Here is a 12911-nt window from a genome sequence, read left to right as displayed (position 1 = left end):
TATTTTAAATATTTTTTATTTTTTAAGATTTTATTTATTTGACAGAAAGAGACACAGCAAGAGAGGGAACACAAGCAGGGGGAGTGGGAGAGGGAGAAGCAGGCCTCCCACAGAGCAGGGAGCCCGATGCGGGGCTCAATCCCAGGACCCTGGGATCATGACCTGAGCCCAAGGCAGGCACTCAATGACTGAGCCATCCAGGCGCCCCTTTAAATTATTTTTTAAACGTTTTAATTTAAATTCCAGTTAGTTAACATACAGTGTAATACTAGTGATTCAACACTTCCATACAATACCTGGTGCTCATCATAGCAAGTATATTCCTTAATCCCCATCACCTATTTAACCCACCCTCCACATCATATATTCTTTCTTGAGGTTTTTATCTTGAACTTTTTTTAAAAGATTACATTCAATTTTATTTATTTATTTTTAAATATTTTATTTATTTATTTGACAGAGAGAGACGCAGCAAGAGAAGGAACACAAGCTGGGCGAGTGGGAGAGGGAGAAGCAGGCTTCCCACCCAGCAGGGAGCCCAATGTGGGGCTTGATCCCAGGACCCTGGGCCCATGACCTGAGACGAACGCAGATGCTTAATGACTGAGCCACCCAGGCGCCCCTAAAGATTACTTTCAATTTTAGACAAAATAATTACCCAAATATTTTGGTATCCTTACATGATATATCATAATACAAGCTAGTTATACATGTCACTTAATTGTTTATGTCTAACTGGTACCAGACTCAAGTCTTGGAACTTACTGCATTGACACTGTTCTCTCCTGATTTTTCTATTAAAAGTTTAATAAAGATTATAACATCTCTATCACTTTTATTGTGGCTAGCTTCAAAATCTTGCTCTCGTGCTTGGGTTTTACATATAATCTGTCTGACCCCAAGCCTAAAGATTTCTGCACTACACGTTTGGCCTCAAACAGAAAAGCATTGAATGTGCTAAGAATACAGACATTTTGAAATATGATTCCTATGGAATGGACTTTTAAAACAATTCTTTTTGATGCCTATTTGTCCACATATAAGTTATCTTAGCAAAACAGGAACTTGAAAATGACTGCCTCTGGGGAGGGGACTCATGGGACAATGTATGGGAAAGAGAATTACATTTAATATTATATCCATTTGGATTGTTTGAATTTTTCTATACTAAAAACACAATTCAAAATAAAAGAATTCTTAAAGTATGTATATACTGCTTTGGAAAATTTAATACTTAAAACTTCAATCTTCTTTTACATATTGTTAAGTAGGATTTCTGAATCCATCATAAACAGCATTGGCATTTACATGATGATAATGCTGTTCATAGAGAGCAATCCAATAATATATTAGAAACTATCATATGAGAAATAATGATTAAAATATAGGGATATGCTCAAGAACATAAGAGTTAAATACCACTTTATTGAATCTAATTTCAATATCTAGGAGATTAACACAAGTTAATAAATGTAATACAATTCTCTCTTTAAGGCTCAATAATGATTTTTTGGCCACATAGCTTCTGTAGAATTTTCATACTGTTTGAATTTCTATGAGCTGTCTAATGCCTCAAACGAGAGGAAAATTCCTGGTATATGATTGTACGTATCCTAGAGTTCTGATTTCCTCTAATTAATGGAGGTTCCCCAATGCCTGGAGGAAGTCTCCTGCTGGGGATGGCAAAGACAGAGCTGTATGGTTAGCTACATTTCTTCCATAAAGTTAGGCAGCTGTGGGTTTCTGTGCCATGCTAGTGAGGGAGAGAGAAGAGATGGAAGGAAAGAGAGCTGGGGCAACAGGGCAAGAAAGAAAGGGTAGGGAAAAGTCATGGTAATTTCTCTTCCTCCCTGACTAGCACTGGGGACCATAGCTCATTTATCTCAGTCCAAACTTGGGAAGTCTCACCTTTTCCAAGCATGGATCATGTTAGCACCTAACCACCAGACTATGCTAGAGACTTGCAGGGAACTTTCTCATCTTATCCTGCCTTCTCCTCCTCCATGCAAGTGACCACCATGCTTTTGTATTTAAAACAATATTACTAACTTCCTTTTAAAAAATCACAATATATTTGAAGCAAATAGAAAAAGAGCAGAGAATATTACATCTATGCGCCCACCAACTACACCTTGCCATATTTATTAAATCTTTTAAAAAGAAATTGAGACATTATAGATAAAACCAAAGCTCCCTTTTTTATTATACTCTGATCCCATTTTCCTCTCCTCTACCAAGGTAATCACTATCCTAACTTTTGCATTATCAATTCCATGCATGATTTTATGTTTTGGTATTATAAATGGACTCAGGAACGATATAAAATATTGTGTATGCTTTGAAATTCCATGCAAATGAGATCATGATGTGTCAATTCAGTCTGCTCTTCTCCCCAGATTTTTGACACTTAAGTTGATTTATTAATTTTAACAGCACAATTAAATGGTATTCCATTTTAGTTAAATTCACAAACATTGATTCCTTATTTTGTTGATGGAGAGTTAGGTTGCTTTCACTGTTAAAATATTGCAATGAACATTCTTGCACATTTCTCCTAGACATGTGTGAGTTTCTTTACTATACATCTAGGAAGGGATTTGCTGGGCCATGGATTTATATGCCCTCCACTTTATTAAATACTGCTATTTTTCTCTAAATTGGTAAATACTCTCACCTGCAGTGAATGAGAGTTCCCATTGCTCTACAACTTTACTAACCCTTGATATCATTGAGCTTTTAGTTAAAAAAAAAATCTAATGGGTATGAAATTGTGCTTTTGTTGTTTTACTTTGCATTTCCCTCATTACAAATTATATTGAATAGCTTTTATATAATAGGTGATTCTATAAATTGCTCACTCATTTTTGCCCATTAAAAAAAATTAAACTCTATTTATTCTTATCTTCTGGATATTAATCCTTTGTTTGGTTATATGCATCATGAACATCTTCCTTTCTTGTAGCTTATTGATTCCTATTTTCATCATATCCTTGTCATACATAAACTTTGATCGCAGTGGTATGTATAAAGTTTTATTTAAGAACTCATCTCTGCCTTAAGATCATAAAGATGCTATTCTGTATTTTCTTCAAAAGTTGTTTTAAAGTTTGTTTTCAAATGTAAGCCTTAAACCTCCTAGAAATGATTTTTTACATGATGTGAGGTTGGGATTTATTTTTCTGCTATGGAAGACCAAGTATGCCACTGTACTCATTTGGATGGTTCATCTCTTCAGTGAGTTTACATGCCACCTCTGTCCAATGTCAAATTTTCATTTGTGCATGGAATTGCGCTAATGCACTCTGGTTTATATCTGTTCACTAAAACCACACTACAGTTTATATAGAATCAGTTCAGTCCAGTAGGATGTGTCTTTTCATGTTGTTCTACTTCAAAATTGCCTTGGCTATTTTTTTTTTTAAAGATTTTATTTATTTATTTGACAGAAACAAAGCAAGAGAAGGAACACAAGCAGGGGGAGTGGGAGAGGGAGAAGCAGGCTTCCCACTGAGCGGGGAGCCTGATGTGGGGCTCGATCCCAGGACCCTGAGATCATGACCTGGGCTGAAGGCAGACACTTAATGACTGAGCCACCCAGGCGCCCCTGCCTTGGCTATTTTTGATCATTCTCCCTTCACATTGATTTTGAAATTAAGGCTGAACACATTAAAGATGTCTGTTCTATGCTAGGTTGTTTTTGTCATTAATGGATGTTGAATTTTAGCATGTAATCTTTCTTCATTAACACAATCATATAGTTGTTATAATCAATTTTAATTAGTAATTTTCTATTGTTAAATCAGCCTTGTATTCCTGGGATAAGCTCCTTTGGTTATGATATGTATTCTTGTTATATTAGCTGGATTCAGGTCGCTAATATTTACATCTATATTCCTGAGATAGACCTGTAATTTCCTTTCTTATTTTGTCTTTGTCTACTATCTGGGTTATATTACTCATTATTTGGGGAGCAAACCATCTGGGCCTAGAGCAGAAATTAAATATAAAATGAAGATACAATAAGAAAGATTATATCTTTGCTTTCCGTTTTGTTGGTTTCTGCTCTTTGTTGCTTTTGCTAATTCTCCTTTTCCTTTTCTACTTTGAGTTGAAAGCTTAGCTCATTAATTTGGAGAGCTTATTCTTTTGTAATATATTTATTTAAAACTATAAATTCTTCTTCAGTACTACCTTAGCTACATTCCATATGTTTTGGTATATAATAGTTTTATTTCCATTTAGTTGTAAATATTGAAAATTTTCCTTCATTTCTTTAAACATGTTATATTTTTAATTTTAAAACGTGAATTTTCTTCAAGTCACATTTTCATAAATATTTTCTAACAACTGCATTACAGTCAGAAAATTTGGTCTATATGATATAGACTCTTTAGTATTTCTCGAACCTTGCTTTGTGGTCTAGTCAATTTTTGTAAATGTTTCAATTGGGCTTGAAAAGAATATGCATTCCCTAATTATTGGGTATGGATTTTATATGTGTTTACTATATTAAGTTTATTACATTGCTTATATCATCTATATTCTTGCTAAAAATTTGCCTGTTTTCTTAATCACTGAGAGTTGTATTAAAAAACATTATTTTAGATTTGTCATTTTTCTCTTATAATTTTGTCAAATTTTGTTTTATTATTTTGCGGTCATTAACATGGACTCATTTTAAAGCTCTTTATATTCAAATTATGTATTAAATTAAGAAGCTGTTTTCTAGTATTCTATTCTGGAGTGGATTTAATTTCCAAGACTTGCCAGAACATGTTCTTTCTCTGACAAATAAACAGGGTGTCATTGTATCACATATGCTATATTTGTGATTTTTATAACACTCTAAGAATTGCAGCCATTCCCCATCTGGTCAGACAAAGCGAGAGTGATCACAATGTAATGACTGTTCAGTCCTGAATAGGACAATTGAGAGATCTCCTTGCTTGAATGCTTTAAGTAATAGGACAGATCATTTCTTTTTTGTAGTTTAGATGGAGTTTTTAGAAAAAAGATGACCATGTGACTATTTCCTATTATTCTAACATATGATAACCATAAAGTAGGGGGTGTGCTTTCCTTCTAATGTGTGGGACTCTTTTTAGCAATCAATTTACAACACCCATACACACAGGAAAGGAGATGCCTACTAATCAAGTTCCATCTGGGCTTTACAAGTTTAATTTCTAGACTACTATTGTTCCTTATGAGGAAGACTAGTAATTGTGATCTGAAAGCCAGTCACAAAACAATGCATCACATGCCTCAGTGTGGCAGCCTTTAGGTACTACACTAACCTCATCAATTTATTTAAAAATACTTTGCCAAAAAATAAATATCAGAGAAGTTTTGAATATTATCTTGTTAGGAAAATATGTTTGGTATTAGGTTAGGGAATTTCTGAGGAGAGACAAACTATGAATCTATTTGATATTCATCACCTGCTAAGACTATTTTGATTTCCCCATAAATATTTGTTTGTCATATACCCAAATTCACCAAATTAACCTTTGTTAAATTTGAAGACAAACTTTACAATCACCAAAGTCTTTGTGTAGTTTGCGAAAGTTAGGCTAAAGAGTTGACCTCCATTTCACATTTTTTGGATTTGATTGAATATTGTTTCTCAAACCCCTATGACAACCTGAAATGTTAGAGTATTTTTTTTTTTTTTTTGAGAATTGGTGTTACTGGCTTTAAAAAAGATAATGTTTAAATTTTTTGTTTTTGTTCTAGAATCACTATAGAGGACCTAAAAATAATGACCATATTCAAAGGGCATGCTAGGAGAAGAAGACATGTTACAGCTGATGCCAAAGGAAGGGCACAGTTACCAGTCAAGCTGAAGAATATCCTCACCTGACTGGAGTAAAATTATTTAGGGTGGAAAAGAGTTGTAGTATCAAAGTAGGTGCATCTCAACACAAAGGAAGTATTTAAAATTTAATACTAGGAAAATTAGAGCAGTATAGTTTCTAGGGAAATTTTCAAAAGGGAGCTTGATCTATAAAGATATTTGATGTCACACTGTGAGAAGCTCATTAAATACAAATTGGTAATTAAATAATAGTTTGAAAGCAACACAAACAGAAATGTTCTGTGAATGAAGGATGGAGAACTGGAAAATCATATGCTAATCCTTTAAATTCTCATTACTTTCATACTTAACATATACTTAGAACTGCCCAGGGATTAATCTAGCAGGGTAGGTGATGATTGAAAAATCTACATTTTCTAATAAAATTATTTGAAATGCTTTGTCACCAGTAGGACTATAATATCTGGTGCATGTCCACTTTACTTTTTCCTAATACCACATCTCATTTATAGAACTTTTACACTGAGATTGTCTAATAACAATGGTTGGTGAACAATAAAATAGAGGCCAGGACCAACTTTGTGGCATTATTAAAATCTACTACATAATAATCTTATACCTACTAAAAGAAAGTACAGGTGCCCTCAGTTTGTAGAGTTCCAATATATACAAATTTCAGTTGCCAGAGTTTAGTTACATAACATCAGTCCTCCAACAAGTGCAGTTCAAATTTTAGTTACCAGTGTTAGATCATTCACCTACAAAGCATTATGTAAATAACAGATGGGCATCAACATCTGTGACTGACTTTTAAAATCTGTCAGTGGGTGACTGGTCACTGTGCATCTGGTTTTCAGTTTATACACAGACAGCAAAGTGTGTAGCTGTGTTTCCCCCTTGTTTCTATGAGGCATTTTACAAAAATGGACAATGGTAAGAGGGAATGGGCCAACGAAGATTAAAGTGCAGCAAAAGAATAAGAAATGATAATGTAGAGGTGAAGTTGGAACCAGATGTAAATAGAGTTATAGAAGAAATAGCTGACAACGGGAATGTTGACACTGCCACCATTCAACTCTGGATATGCAGCCAGAGGAACTTAGTGAAGACAAACTCGTGGACATAAATGAGAAGAGTGGCCGTGATGAAAAGGGGGAAGATGTTCCACAAGAAAAGATGCAGTCAACATTTCACATTAAAGGAACTCTTGTAGATATTTTATGATGTTGAAAGTGCAAAGGACAAAAATATTGGAAGCTGATCCAAATTAAGAAAGAAGTATGGCAATTTGCCACAGCATAAAAGAATATGCTAACTTCATGTAAGTTAAATGAGAAGGCAAGCACTATCCAAATTACCCATAATAGCTCTTTTTTGGACAAAGAAATGAGAATATTTTTAATGTTTTAAATCATGCTGTAATAAATACTGGTTTTACTATTTTTTGATCATTTCCCTACATATTTATAACAAAGTAAGAGAGTTTTTAATCTCTTGACAAAAACAGATAGAGGTCATTGAACAAACATAATTTTCCCCCATTGATTTTTAAGATAGATTTTTATGACTTCAGCTTGAATGGTCACTTTTACAGTCCTACACTACTTGGAAGAAAAGTGAAGACTGCCAGTAGAAACAATGCCCAGAACATTCTCAGTGCTGGATAGTGGAGTAAAATGGATGCAATGGTTTTAAATTTAATTAAACTGAACAAACATCAATATATCCCCTGATATGCCTTAAGACATCATAAATTGAGTAAAAGGGTGAGAGAGCTGGGTTGGAGGATGCAGAGGATTAAAGAGAAGATTGGGGAGGATGGAGGATGGGAGAATATGGTAAGTTAAAGGTACTAAAAGGCTGGTAGGAAACAAAATATTGTAATTACTTGCAGTGGTAGTGAGCAAAGTCAGATAACTTAAAATTGCAGGTCATTTTTAGAAGGTGAACTTTTTCTTATTATGCAATTAAGAACAAAGACTTGCTTACTCAACTCAGGAAATATTTGATTTAGGTGTATAGAAATGCAACAGATTTCTGTACATGGATTTTATATCCTGTGACTGTGCTGAATTCATGTATGAGATCTAGCAATTTTCAGTGCAGTCTTTAGGGTTTTCTACATAGAATGTCATGTTGTCTGCATAGAGTGAAAGTTTGACTTCTTCCTTGCCAATTTGGATGCCTTTTACTTCTTTTTGTTGTCTCACTGCTGAGGCTAAGACTTCCAGTACTATGTTAAATAGTAATAGTGAGAGTGGACATCCCTGTCTTGTTCCTACCCATAGAGGAAAGGCTCTCAGTTTTTCTCCATTGAGGATATTAGCTGTGGGTCCTTTGTAGATGGTCTTTATGATGTTGAGGTATGTTCCATCTATCCCTACTTCATTCAGGGTTTTTATCAGGAAAGGATGCTGTATTTTGTTAAATGCTTTTTCTGTCTCTATTGAAAGGATCATATGGTTCTTACCCTTTCTTTTATTAATATGGTGTATCACACTGATGATTTGGGAGTACTGAACCACCCCTGCAGCCCAGGAATAAATCCCACCTGATCGTGGCAAATAATTCTTTTAATGTACTGTTGAATTTGATTTCCTAGTATTTTATTGAGAATCTTTGCATCCATGTTCATCAGTGATATTGGTCTATAATTCTTTTTAGTGGGTCTTTGTCTGGTTTTGGAATCGAGGTAATGCTGACTTCATAGAATGAGTTTGGAAGTTTTCCTTCCATTTCTATTTTTTGGAACAGTTTGAGAAGAATAGATATTAAGTCTTCTTTAAATGTCTGGTAGAATTCCCCTGGGAAGCCAGCCAGCCCAGGACTTTTGTTTGTTGGGAGATTTTTGATTATTGATTCAATGTCCTTGATGGTTATGGGTTGATTCAAATTTTCTATGTCTTCCTGTTTCAGTTTTGGTAGTTGCAAGTTTCTAGGACTTAGTCCATTTCTTTCAGGTTGAAGAGAAATTGTATTTCTATGATGTTGGTTGTGATCTCTCCTCTATCATTCATGATTTTTTCTATTTGGGTCCTTTCTCTTTTCTTGTTGATAAGTCTGGCTAGGGGTTTATTAAATTTATTAATTCTTTCCAAGAACCAGCTCTTAGTTTTATTAATCCATTCTACTGTTGTTATTGTTTTTTAAAAATATTTTATTTATTTGACAGAGAGAGAGAGAGAGAGAGAGAGAGAATGAGAGCAAGCACAAGCAGGGGGAGTGGCAGGCAGAGGGAGAGGGAGAAGCAGGCTTGATCCCAGGACCCTGGGACCATGACCTGAGCCAAAGGCAGATGCTCAACTGACTGAGCCACACAGGCACCCTCCATTCTACTGTTTTTTGTTTGTTTGTTTCTATAGCATTTATTTCTACTCTAATCTTTATTATTTCCCTTCTTCTGCTGGCTTTAGACTTTATTTGCTGTTCCTTTTCTAGCTCCTTTATATGTAAGGTTAGGTTGTGTATTTGAAACTTTTCTTGCTTCTTGAGGTAGGCCTGCACTGCAATACACTTCCCTCTTAGGACTGCTTTTGCTGCATCCCAAACGTTTTGGGATGTCATGCTTTCATTTTCATTTGCTTCATGTATTTTTAAAGTTCTTCTCTAATTTCCTGGCTAACCCATTCATTCTTTAGTTGGATGTTCTTTAACCAATAATGAAGCAACAGAAAAAGAAATCAAGGAATTGATCCCATTTGCAATTGCACCAAAAACAATAAGATACCTAGAAATACATCTAACTAAAGAAGTAAAAGATCTATACTCTCAAAACTATGGAACCTACTTATGAAAGAAATTGAAGAGGAACCAAAGAAATGGAAAGCATTCCATGCTCATGGATTACAAGAACAAACATTGTCAAAATGTCTATACTGCCCAAAGGATTCTACACATTTAACGCAATCCCTATCAAAATACCACCAGCATTTTTCACGGAGCTAGAACAAACAATCCTCAAATTTATATGGAACCACAGAAGACCCTGAATAGCCAAAACAATTCTGAAAAAGAAAACAAAACTGGAGGCATCACGATTCCAGATTTTAAGCTATATTAAAAAGCTGTAGTCATTAAGACAGTATGGTACTGTCACAAAAACAGACACATAGATCAATGGAACAGAATAGAGAACCCAGAAATGGACCCTCAGCAATATGGTCAACTAATCTTCGGTGAAGCAGGGAAGAATATCCAATGGAAAAAAGGCTCTTCAACAAATGGTGTTAGGAAAATCAGACAGCAACATGCAGAACAATGAAACTGGACCACTTTCTTACACCATACACAAAAATAAATTCAAAATGGATGAAAGACCTAAATGTGAGACAGGAAACCATCAACACCTCAGAGGAAAACACAGGCAGAAATCTCTTTGACATTGGCCATAGCAACTTCTTACTAGACACGTCTCTGGAGACAAGGAAAACAAAAGCAAAAATGAACTATTGGACTTCATCAAGATAAGAAGCTTCTGCACAGTGAAGGAAACAGTCAACAAAACTAAAAGGCAGCTTATAGAATGGGAGAAAATATTTACAAATTACCTATCTGATGAAGGGTTACTATCCAAAATCTATAAAGAAGTTATCAAACTCAACACCCAAAAAACAAATAATCCAGTTAAGAAATGGACAAAAGACATGAATAGATAATTTTCCAAAGAAGACATCCAGATGGCTTACAGACACTTGAAGAGTGCTCAACATCACTCATCATCAGGGAAATACAAATCAGAACCATGATAAAAAACCATCTCACACCTGTCAGAATGACTAAAATTAACAACACAAGAAATACCAGGTGTTGGCAAGGATGTGGAGAAAGGGGAAGCCTCTTGCACAGTCGGTGGGAATGTAAACTGGTGCAGCCACTTTGGAGAACAGTATGGAGGTTCCTCAAAAAGTTAAAAAATAGAAGTACCCTATGATCCAGCAATTGCACTACTAGGTATTTACCCCAAAGATACAAAAATACAGATTCGAAGGGCTACATGCTCCCTGATATTTATAGCAGCATTATCAACAATAGCCAAATCATGGAGAGAGCCCAACTGTCCATCAACTGATGAATGGATAAAGAAGAAGTGGTGTACACACACACACACACACACACACACACACACACACAGGAATATTACTCAGCCATCAAAAAGAATGAAATCTTGCCATTTGCAATGATATGGATGGAGCTAGAGTGTATTATGCTAAGTGAAATAAGTCAGTCAGAGAAAGACAAATACCATATGATCTCACTCATATGTAGAATTTAAGAAAGAAAACAGATGAACATATGGGAAGGGGGAAAAAAAAGGAGAGAGGGAAACAAGCTATAAGAGACTTTTAACAATAGAGAACAAATGGGGTTCATGGAGGGAGGTGGGTGGGGGATGGGCTAGATGGGTGATGGGTATTAAGGAGGGCACTTGTTATGATGAGCACTGGGTATTGTATGTAAGTGATGAATCACTGACTTCTACTCCAGAACCAATATTGCACTGTATGTTAACTACCTAAAATTTAAATTAAAAAGAGATATTTGATCTAGGCTTAATAGCCATCTCAATTACTTATTTATTCCCTGGCTTTGGACACATTTTATATGTACAATTTAAGTTCTCTTTAAAAGGTTTATTTTTAGTGATACATTTTTTGAACCAAAACTTTGAGTTTCACACCTACATTTGAGGCTTTTTATTTTTACCTTTAGTAACCAGTAAGACACAAGGAGAATGAAAGAGATGGTTATCGAAAGGAGTATTCCTTAGAAAGCTTTTGGGTCCTGGGAAAAAGAGCCTTCCCATTCTGGAAGCCTTCCCAGATGGAGGAATTCTTCCACAACCACAAAGTCTTCCTTAGAGCTCTGTCCTATACACATAACCCACCATACTCTCCAAATAGTTCTACTTACCTTGTTCAGAATCATCACCTGGTTCTTAGAAAATAACTCCCTTCCCTGAAAGTCTCCATTCCTAGTTTTGGTTATTTAAATTATCTACCTAGAACATCTGAATCACATGCCAGATTTTGGCACCAGGATTAGCTATCACTGGTGCCAAGGATAGATGGGTGGGAATGTGTAATGCAGGTGGTTTTCAGCTGTAATTGGGCTGGACCCAGAAGGGTGAGGTTTCAAATTAGGTAGCAGCAGAGGAATATAGTGGCTCACCTGGGAAACTAAGGAAATTTTTCTTAAAAATTTTTTTTTGTATGTACTTCTACCTTTCTCCTGTTGACAGAATCAAATTAGATCCACCCATATATTATAGTTCTTCAAAGTCTGGAAGAACTTTCCATTTCAGACTATTTTTGTCTCAATTTACCCCTGGATCCCATCTCACAATTCCTTGTTTTATCTTTGGTATGCCACTGATTTAAATAGAATTCATCCACTAATTCTAAAATACCCATAGGAATATATGACTCAAACCTGTAGGAATATATAAACTCATAAATGAGTTCAAGAATGAAATGTATTGGGGCACCTGGGTAGCTCAGTCATTAAGCGTCTGCCTTCGGCTCAGGTCATGATCCCAGGGTCCTGGGATCGAGCCCCATATCAGGCTTCCTCTTCAGCAGGAAGCCTGCTTCTCCATCTCCCACTCCCCCCTGCTTGTGTTCCCTCTCTCACTGTGTCTCTCTCTGTCAAATAAATGAATAAAATCTTAAAAAAAAAAAAGAATGAAATGTACTCAGTTTTGGCTGGGTTAAATTTGTTTTAAAATTATTTTTGGTTCTGCTTAATATAGAAAATTTGGAAAATTCAGAAAAGTATGAAGAAAATAAAAATCACTTATAATTCTTTTAGTATTTAGCATATTTCAGATATATATATTTCAGATACAAATTTTACCACACTGAAATTATAATATCCATGCTGGTCTTTTATTTTTTGATAAATAATAATAAATGATAAAATTATAATAAATGCTAAAAACATGTCATGGACAGTTTTCCCTCTCATTAAATACTCCTCTAAAATATTTTTATTGAGTCAGGGCTATCAATCATTTCCTTTATGCCTTTCTCCTTTGCTTTTATGCTTGGAAAAGTTGTTCTCACTTGGAAATCAAATATTTCCCGGAGCCACTTTC

General features: G+C 35.1%; 1 protein-coding gene across 1 annotated transcript in view; it reads right to left on the bottom strand.

The window, feature by feature from the left end:
• The window catches only part of CPA6 (carboxypeptidase A6), a 354654-nt gene that overhangs the window by 58271 nt on the left and 283472 nt on the right, over positions 1-12911 (bottom strand). The window lies entirely within an intron of this gene.

Source organism: Mirounga angustirostris, unplaced genomic scaffold (genome assembly GCF_029215605.1).
Source record: "Mirounga angustirostris isolate CCGP_5_RB_7025 unplaced genomic scaffold, mMirAng1.0.hap1 SCAF_4, whole genome shotgun sequence".
Taxonomy (NCBI): Eukaryota; Metazoa; Chordata; class Mammalia; order Carnivora; family Phocidae; genus Mirounga; species Mirounga angustirostris.
This window is presented reverse-complemented; position numbering and strand designations above follow the sequence as displayed.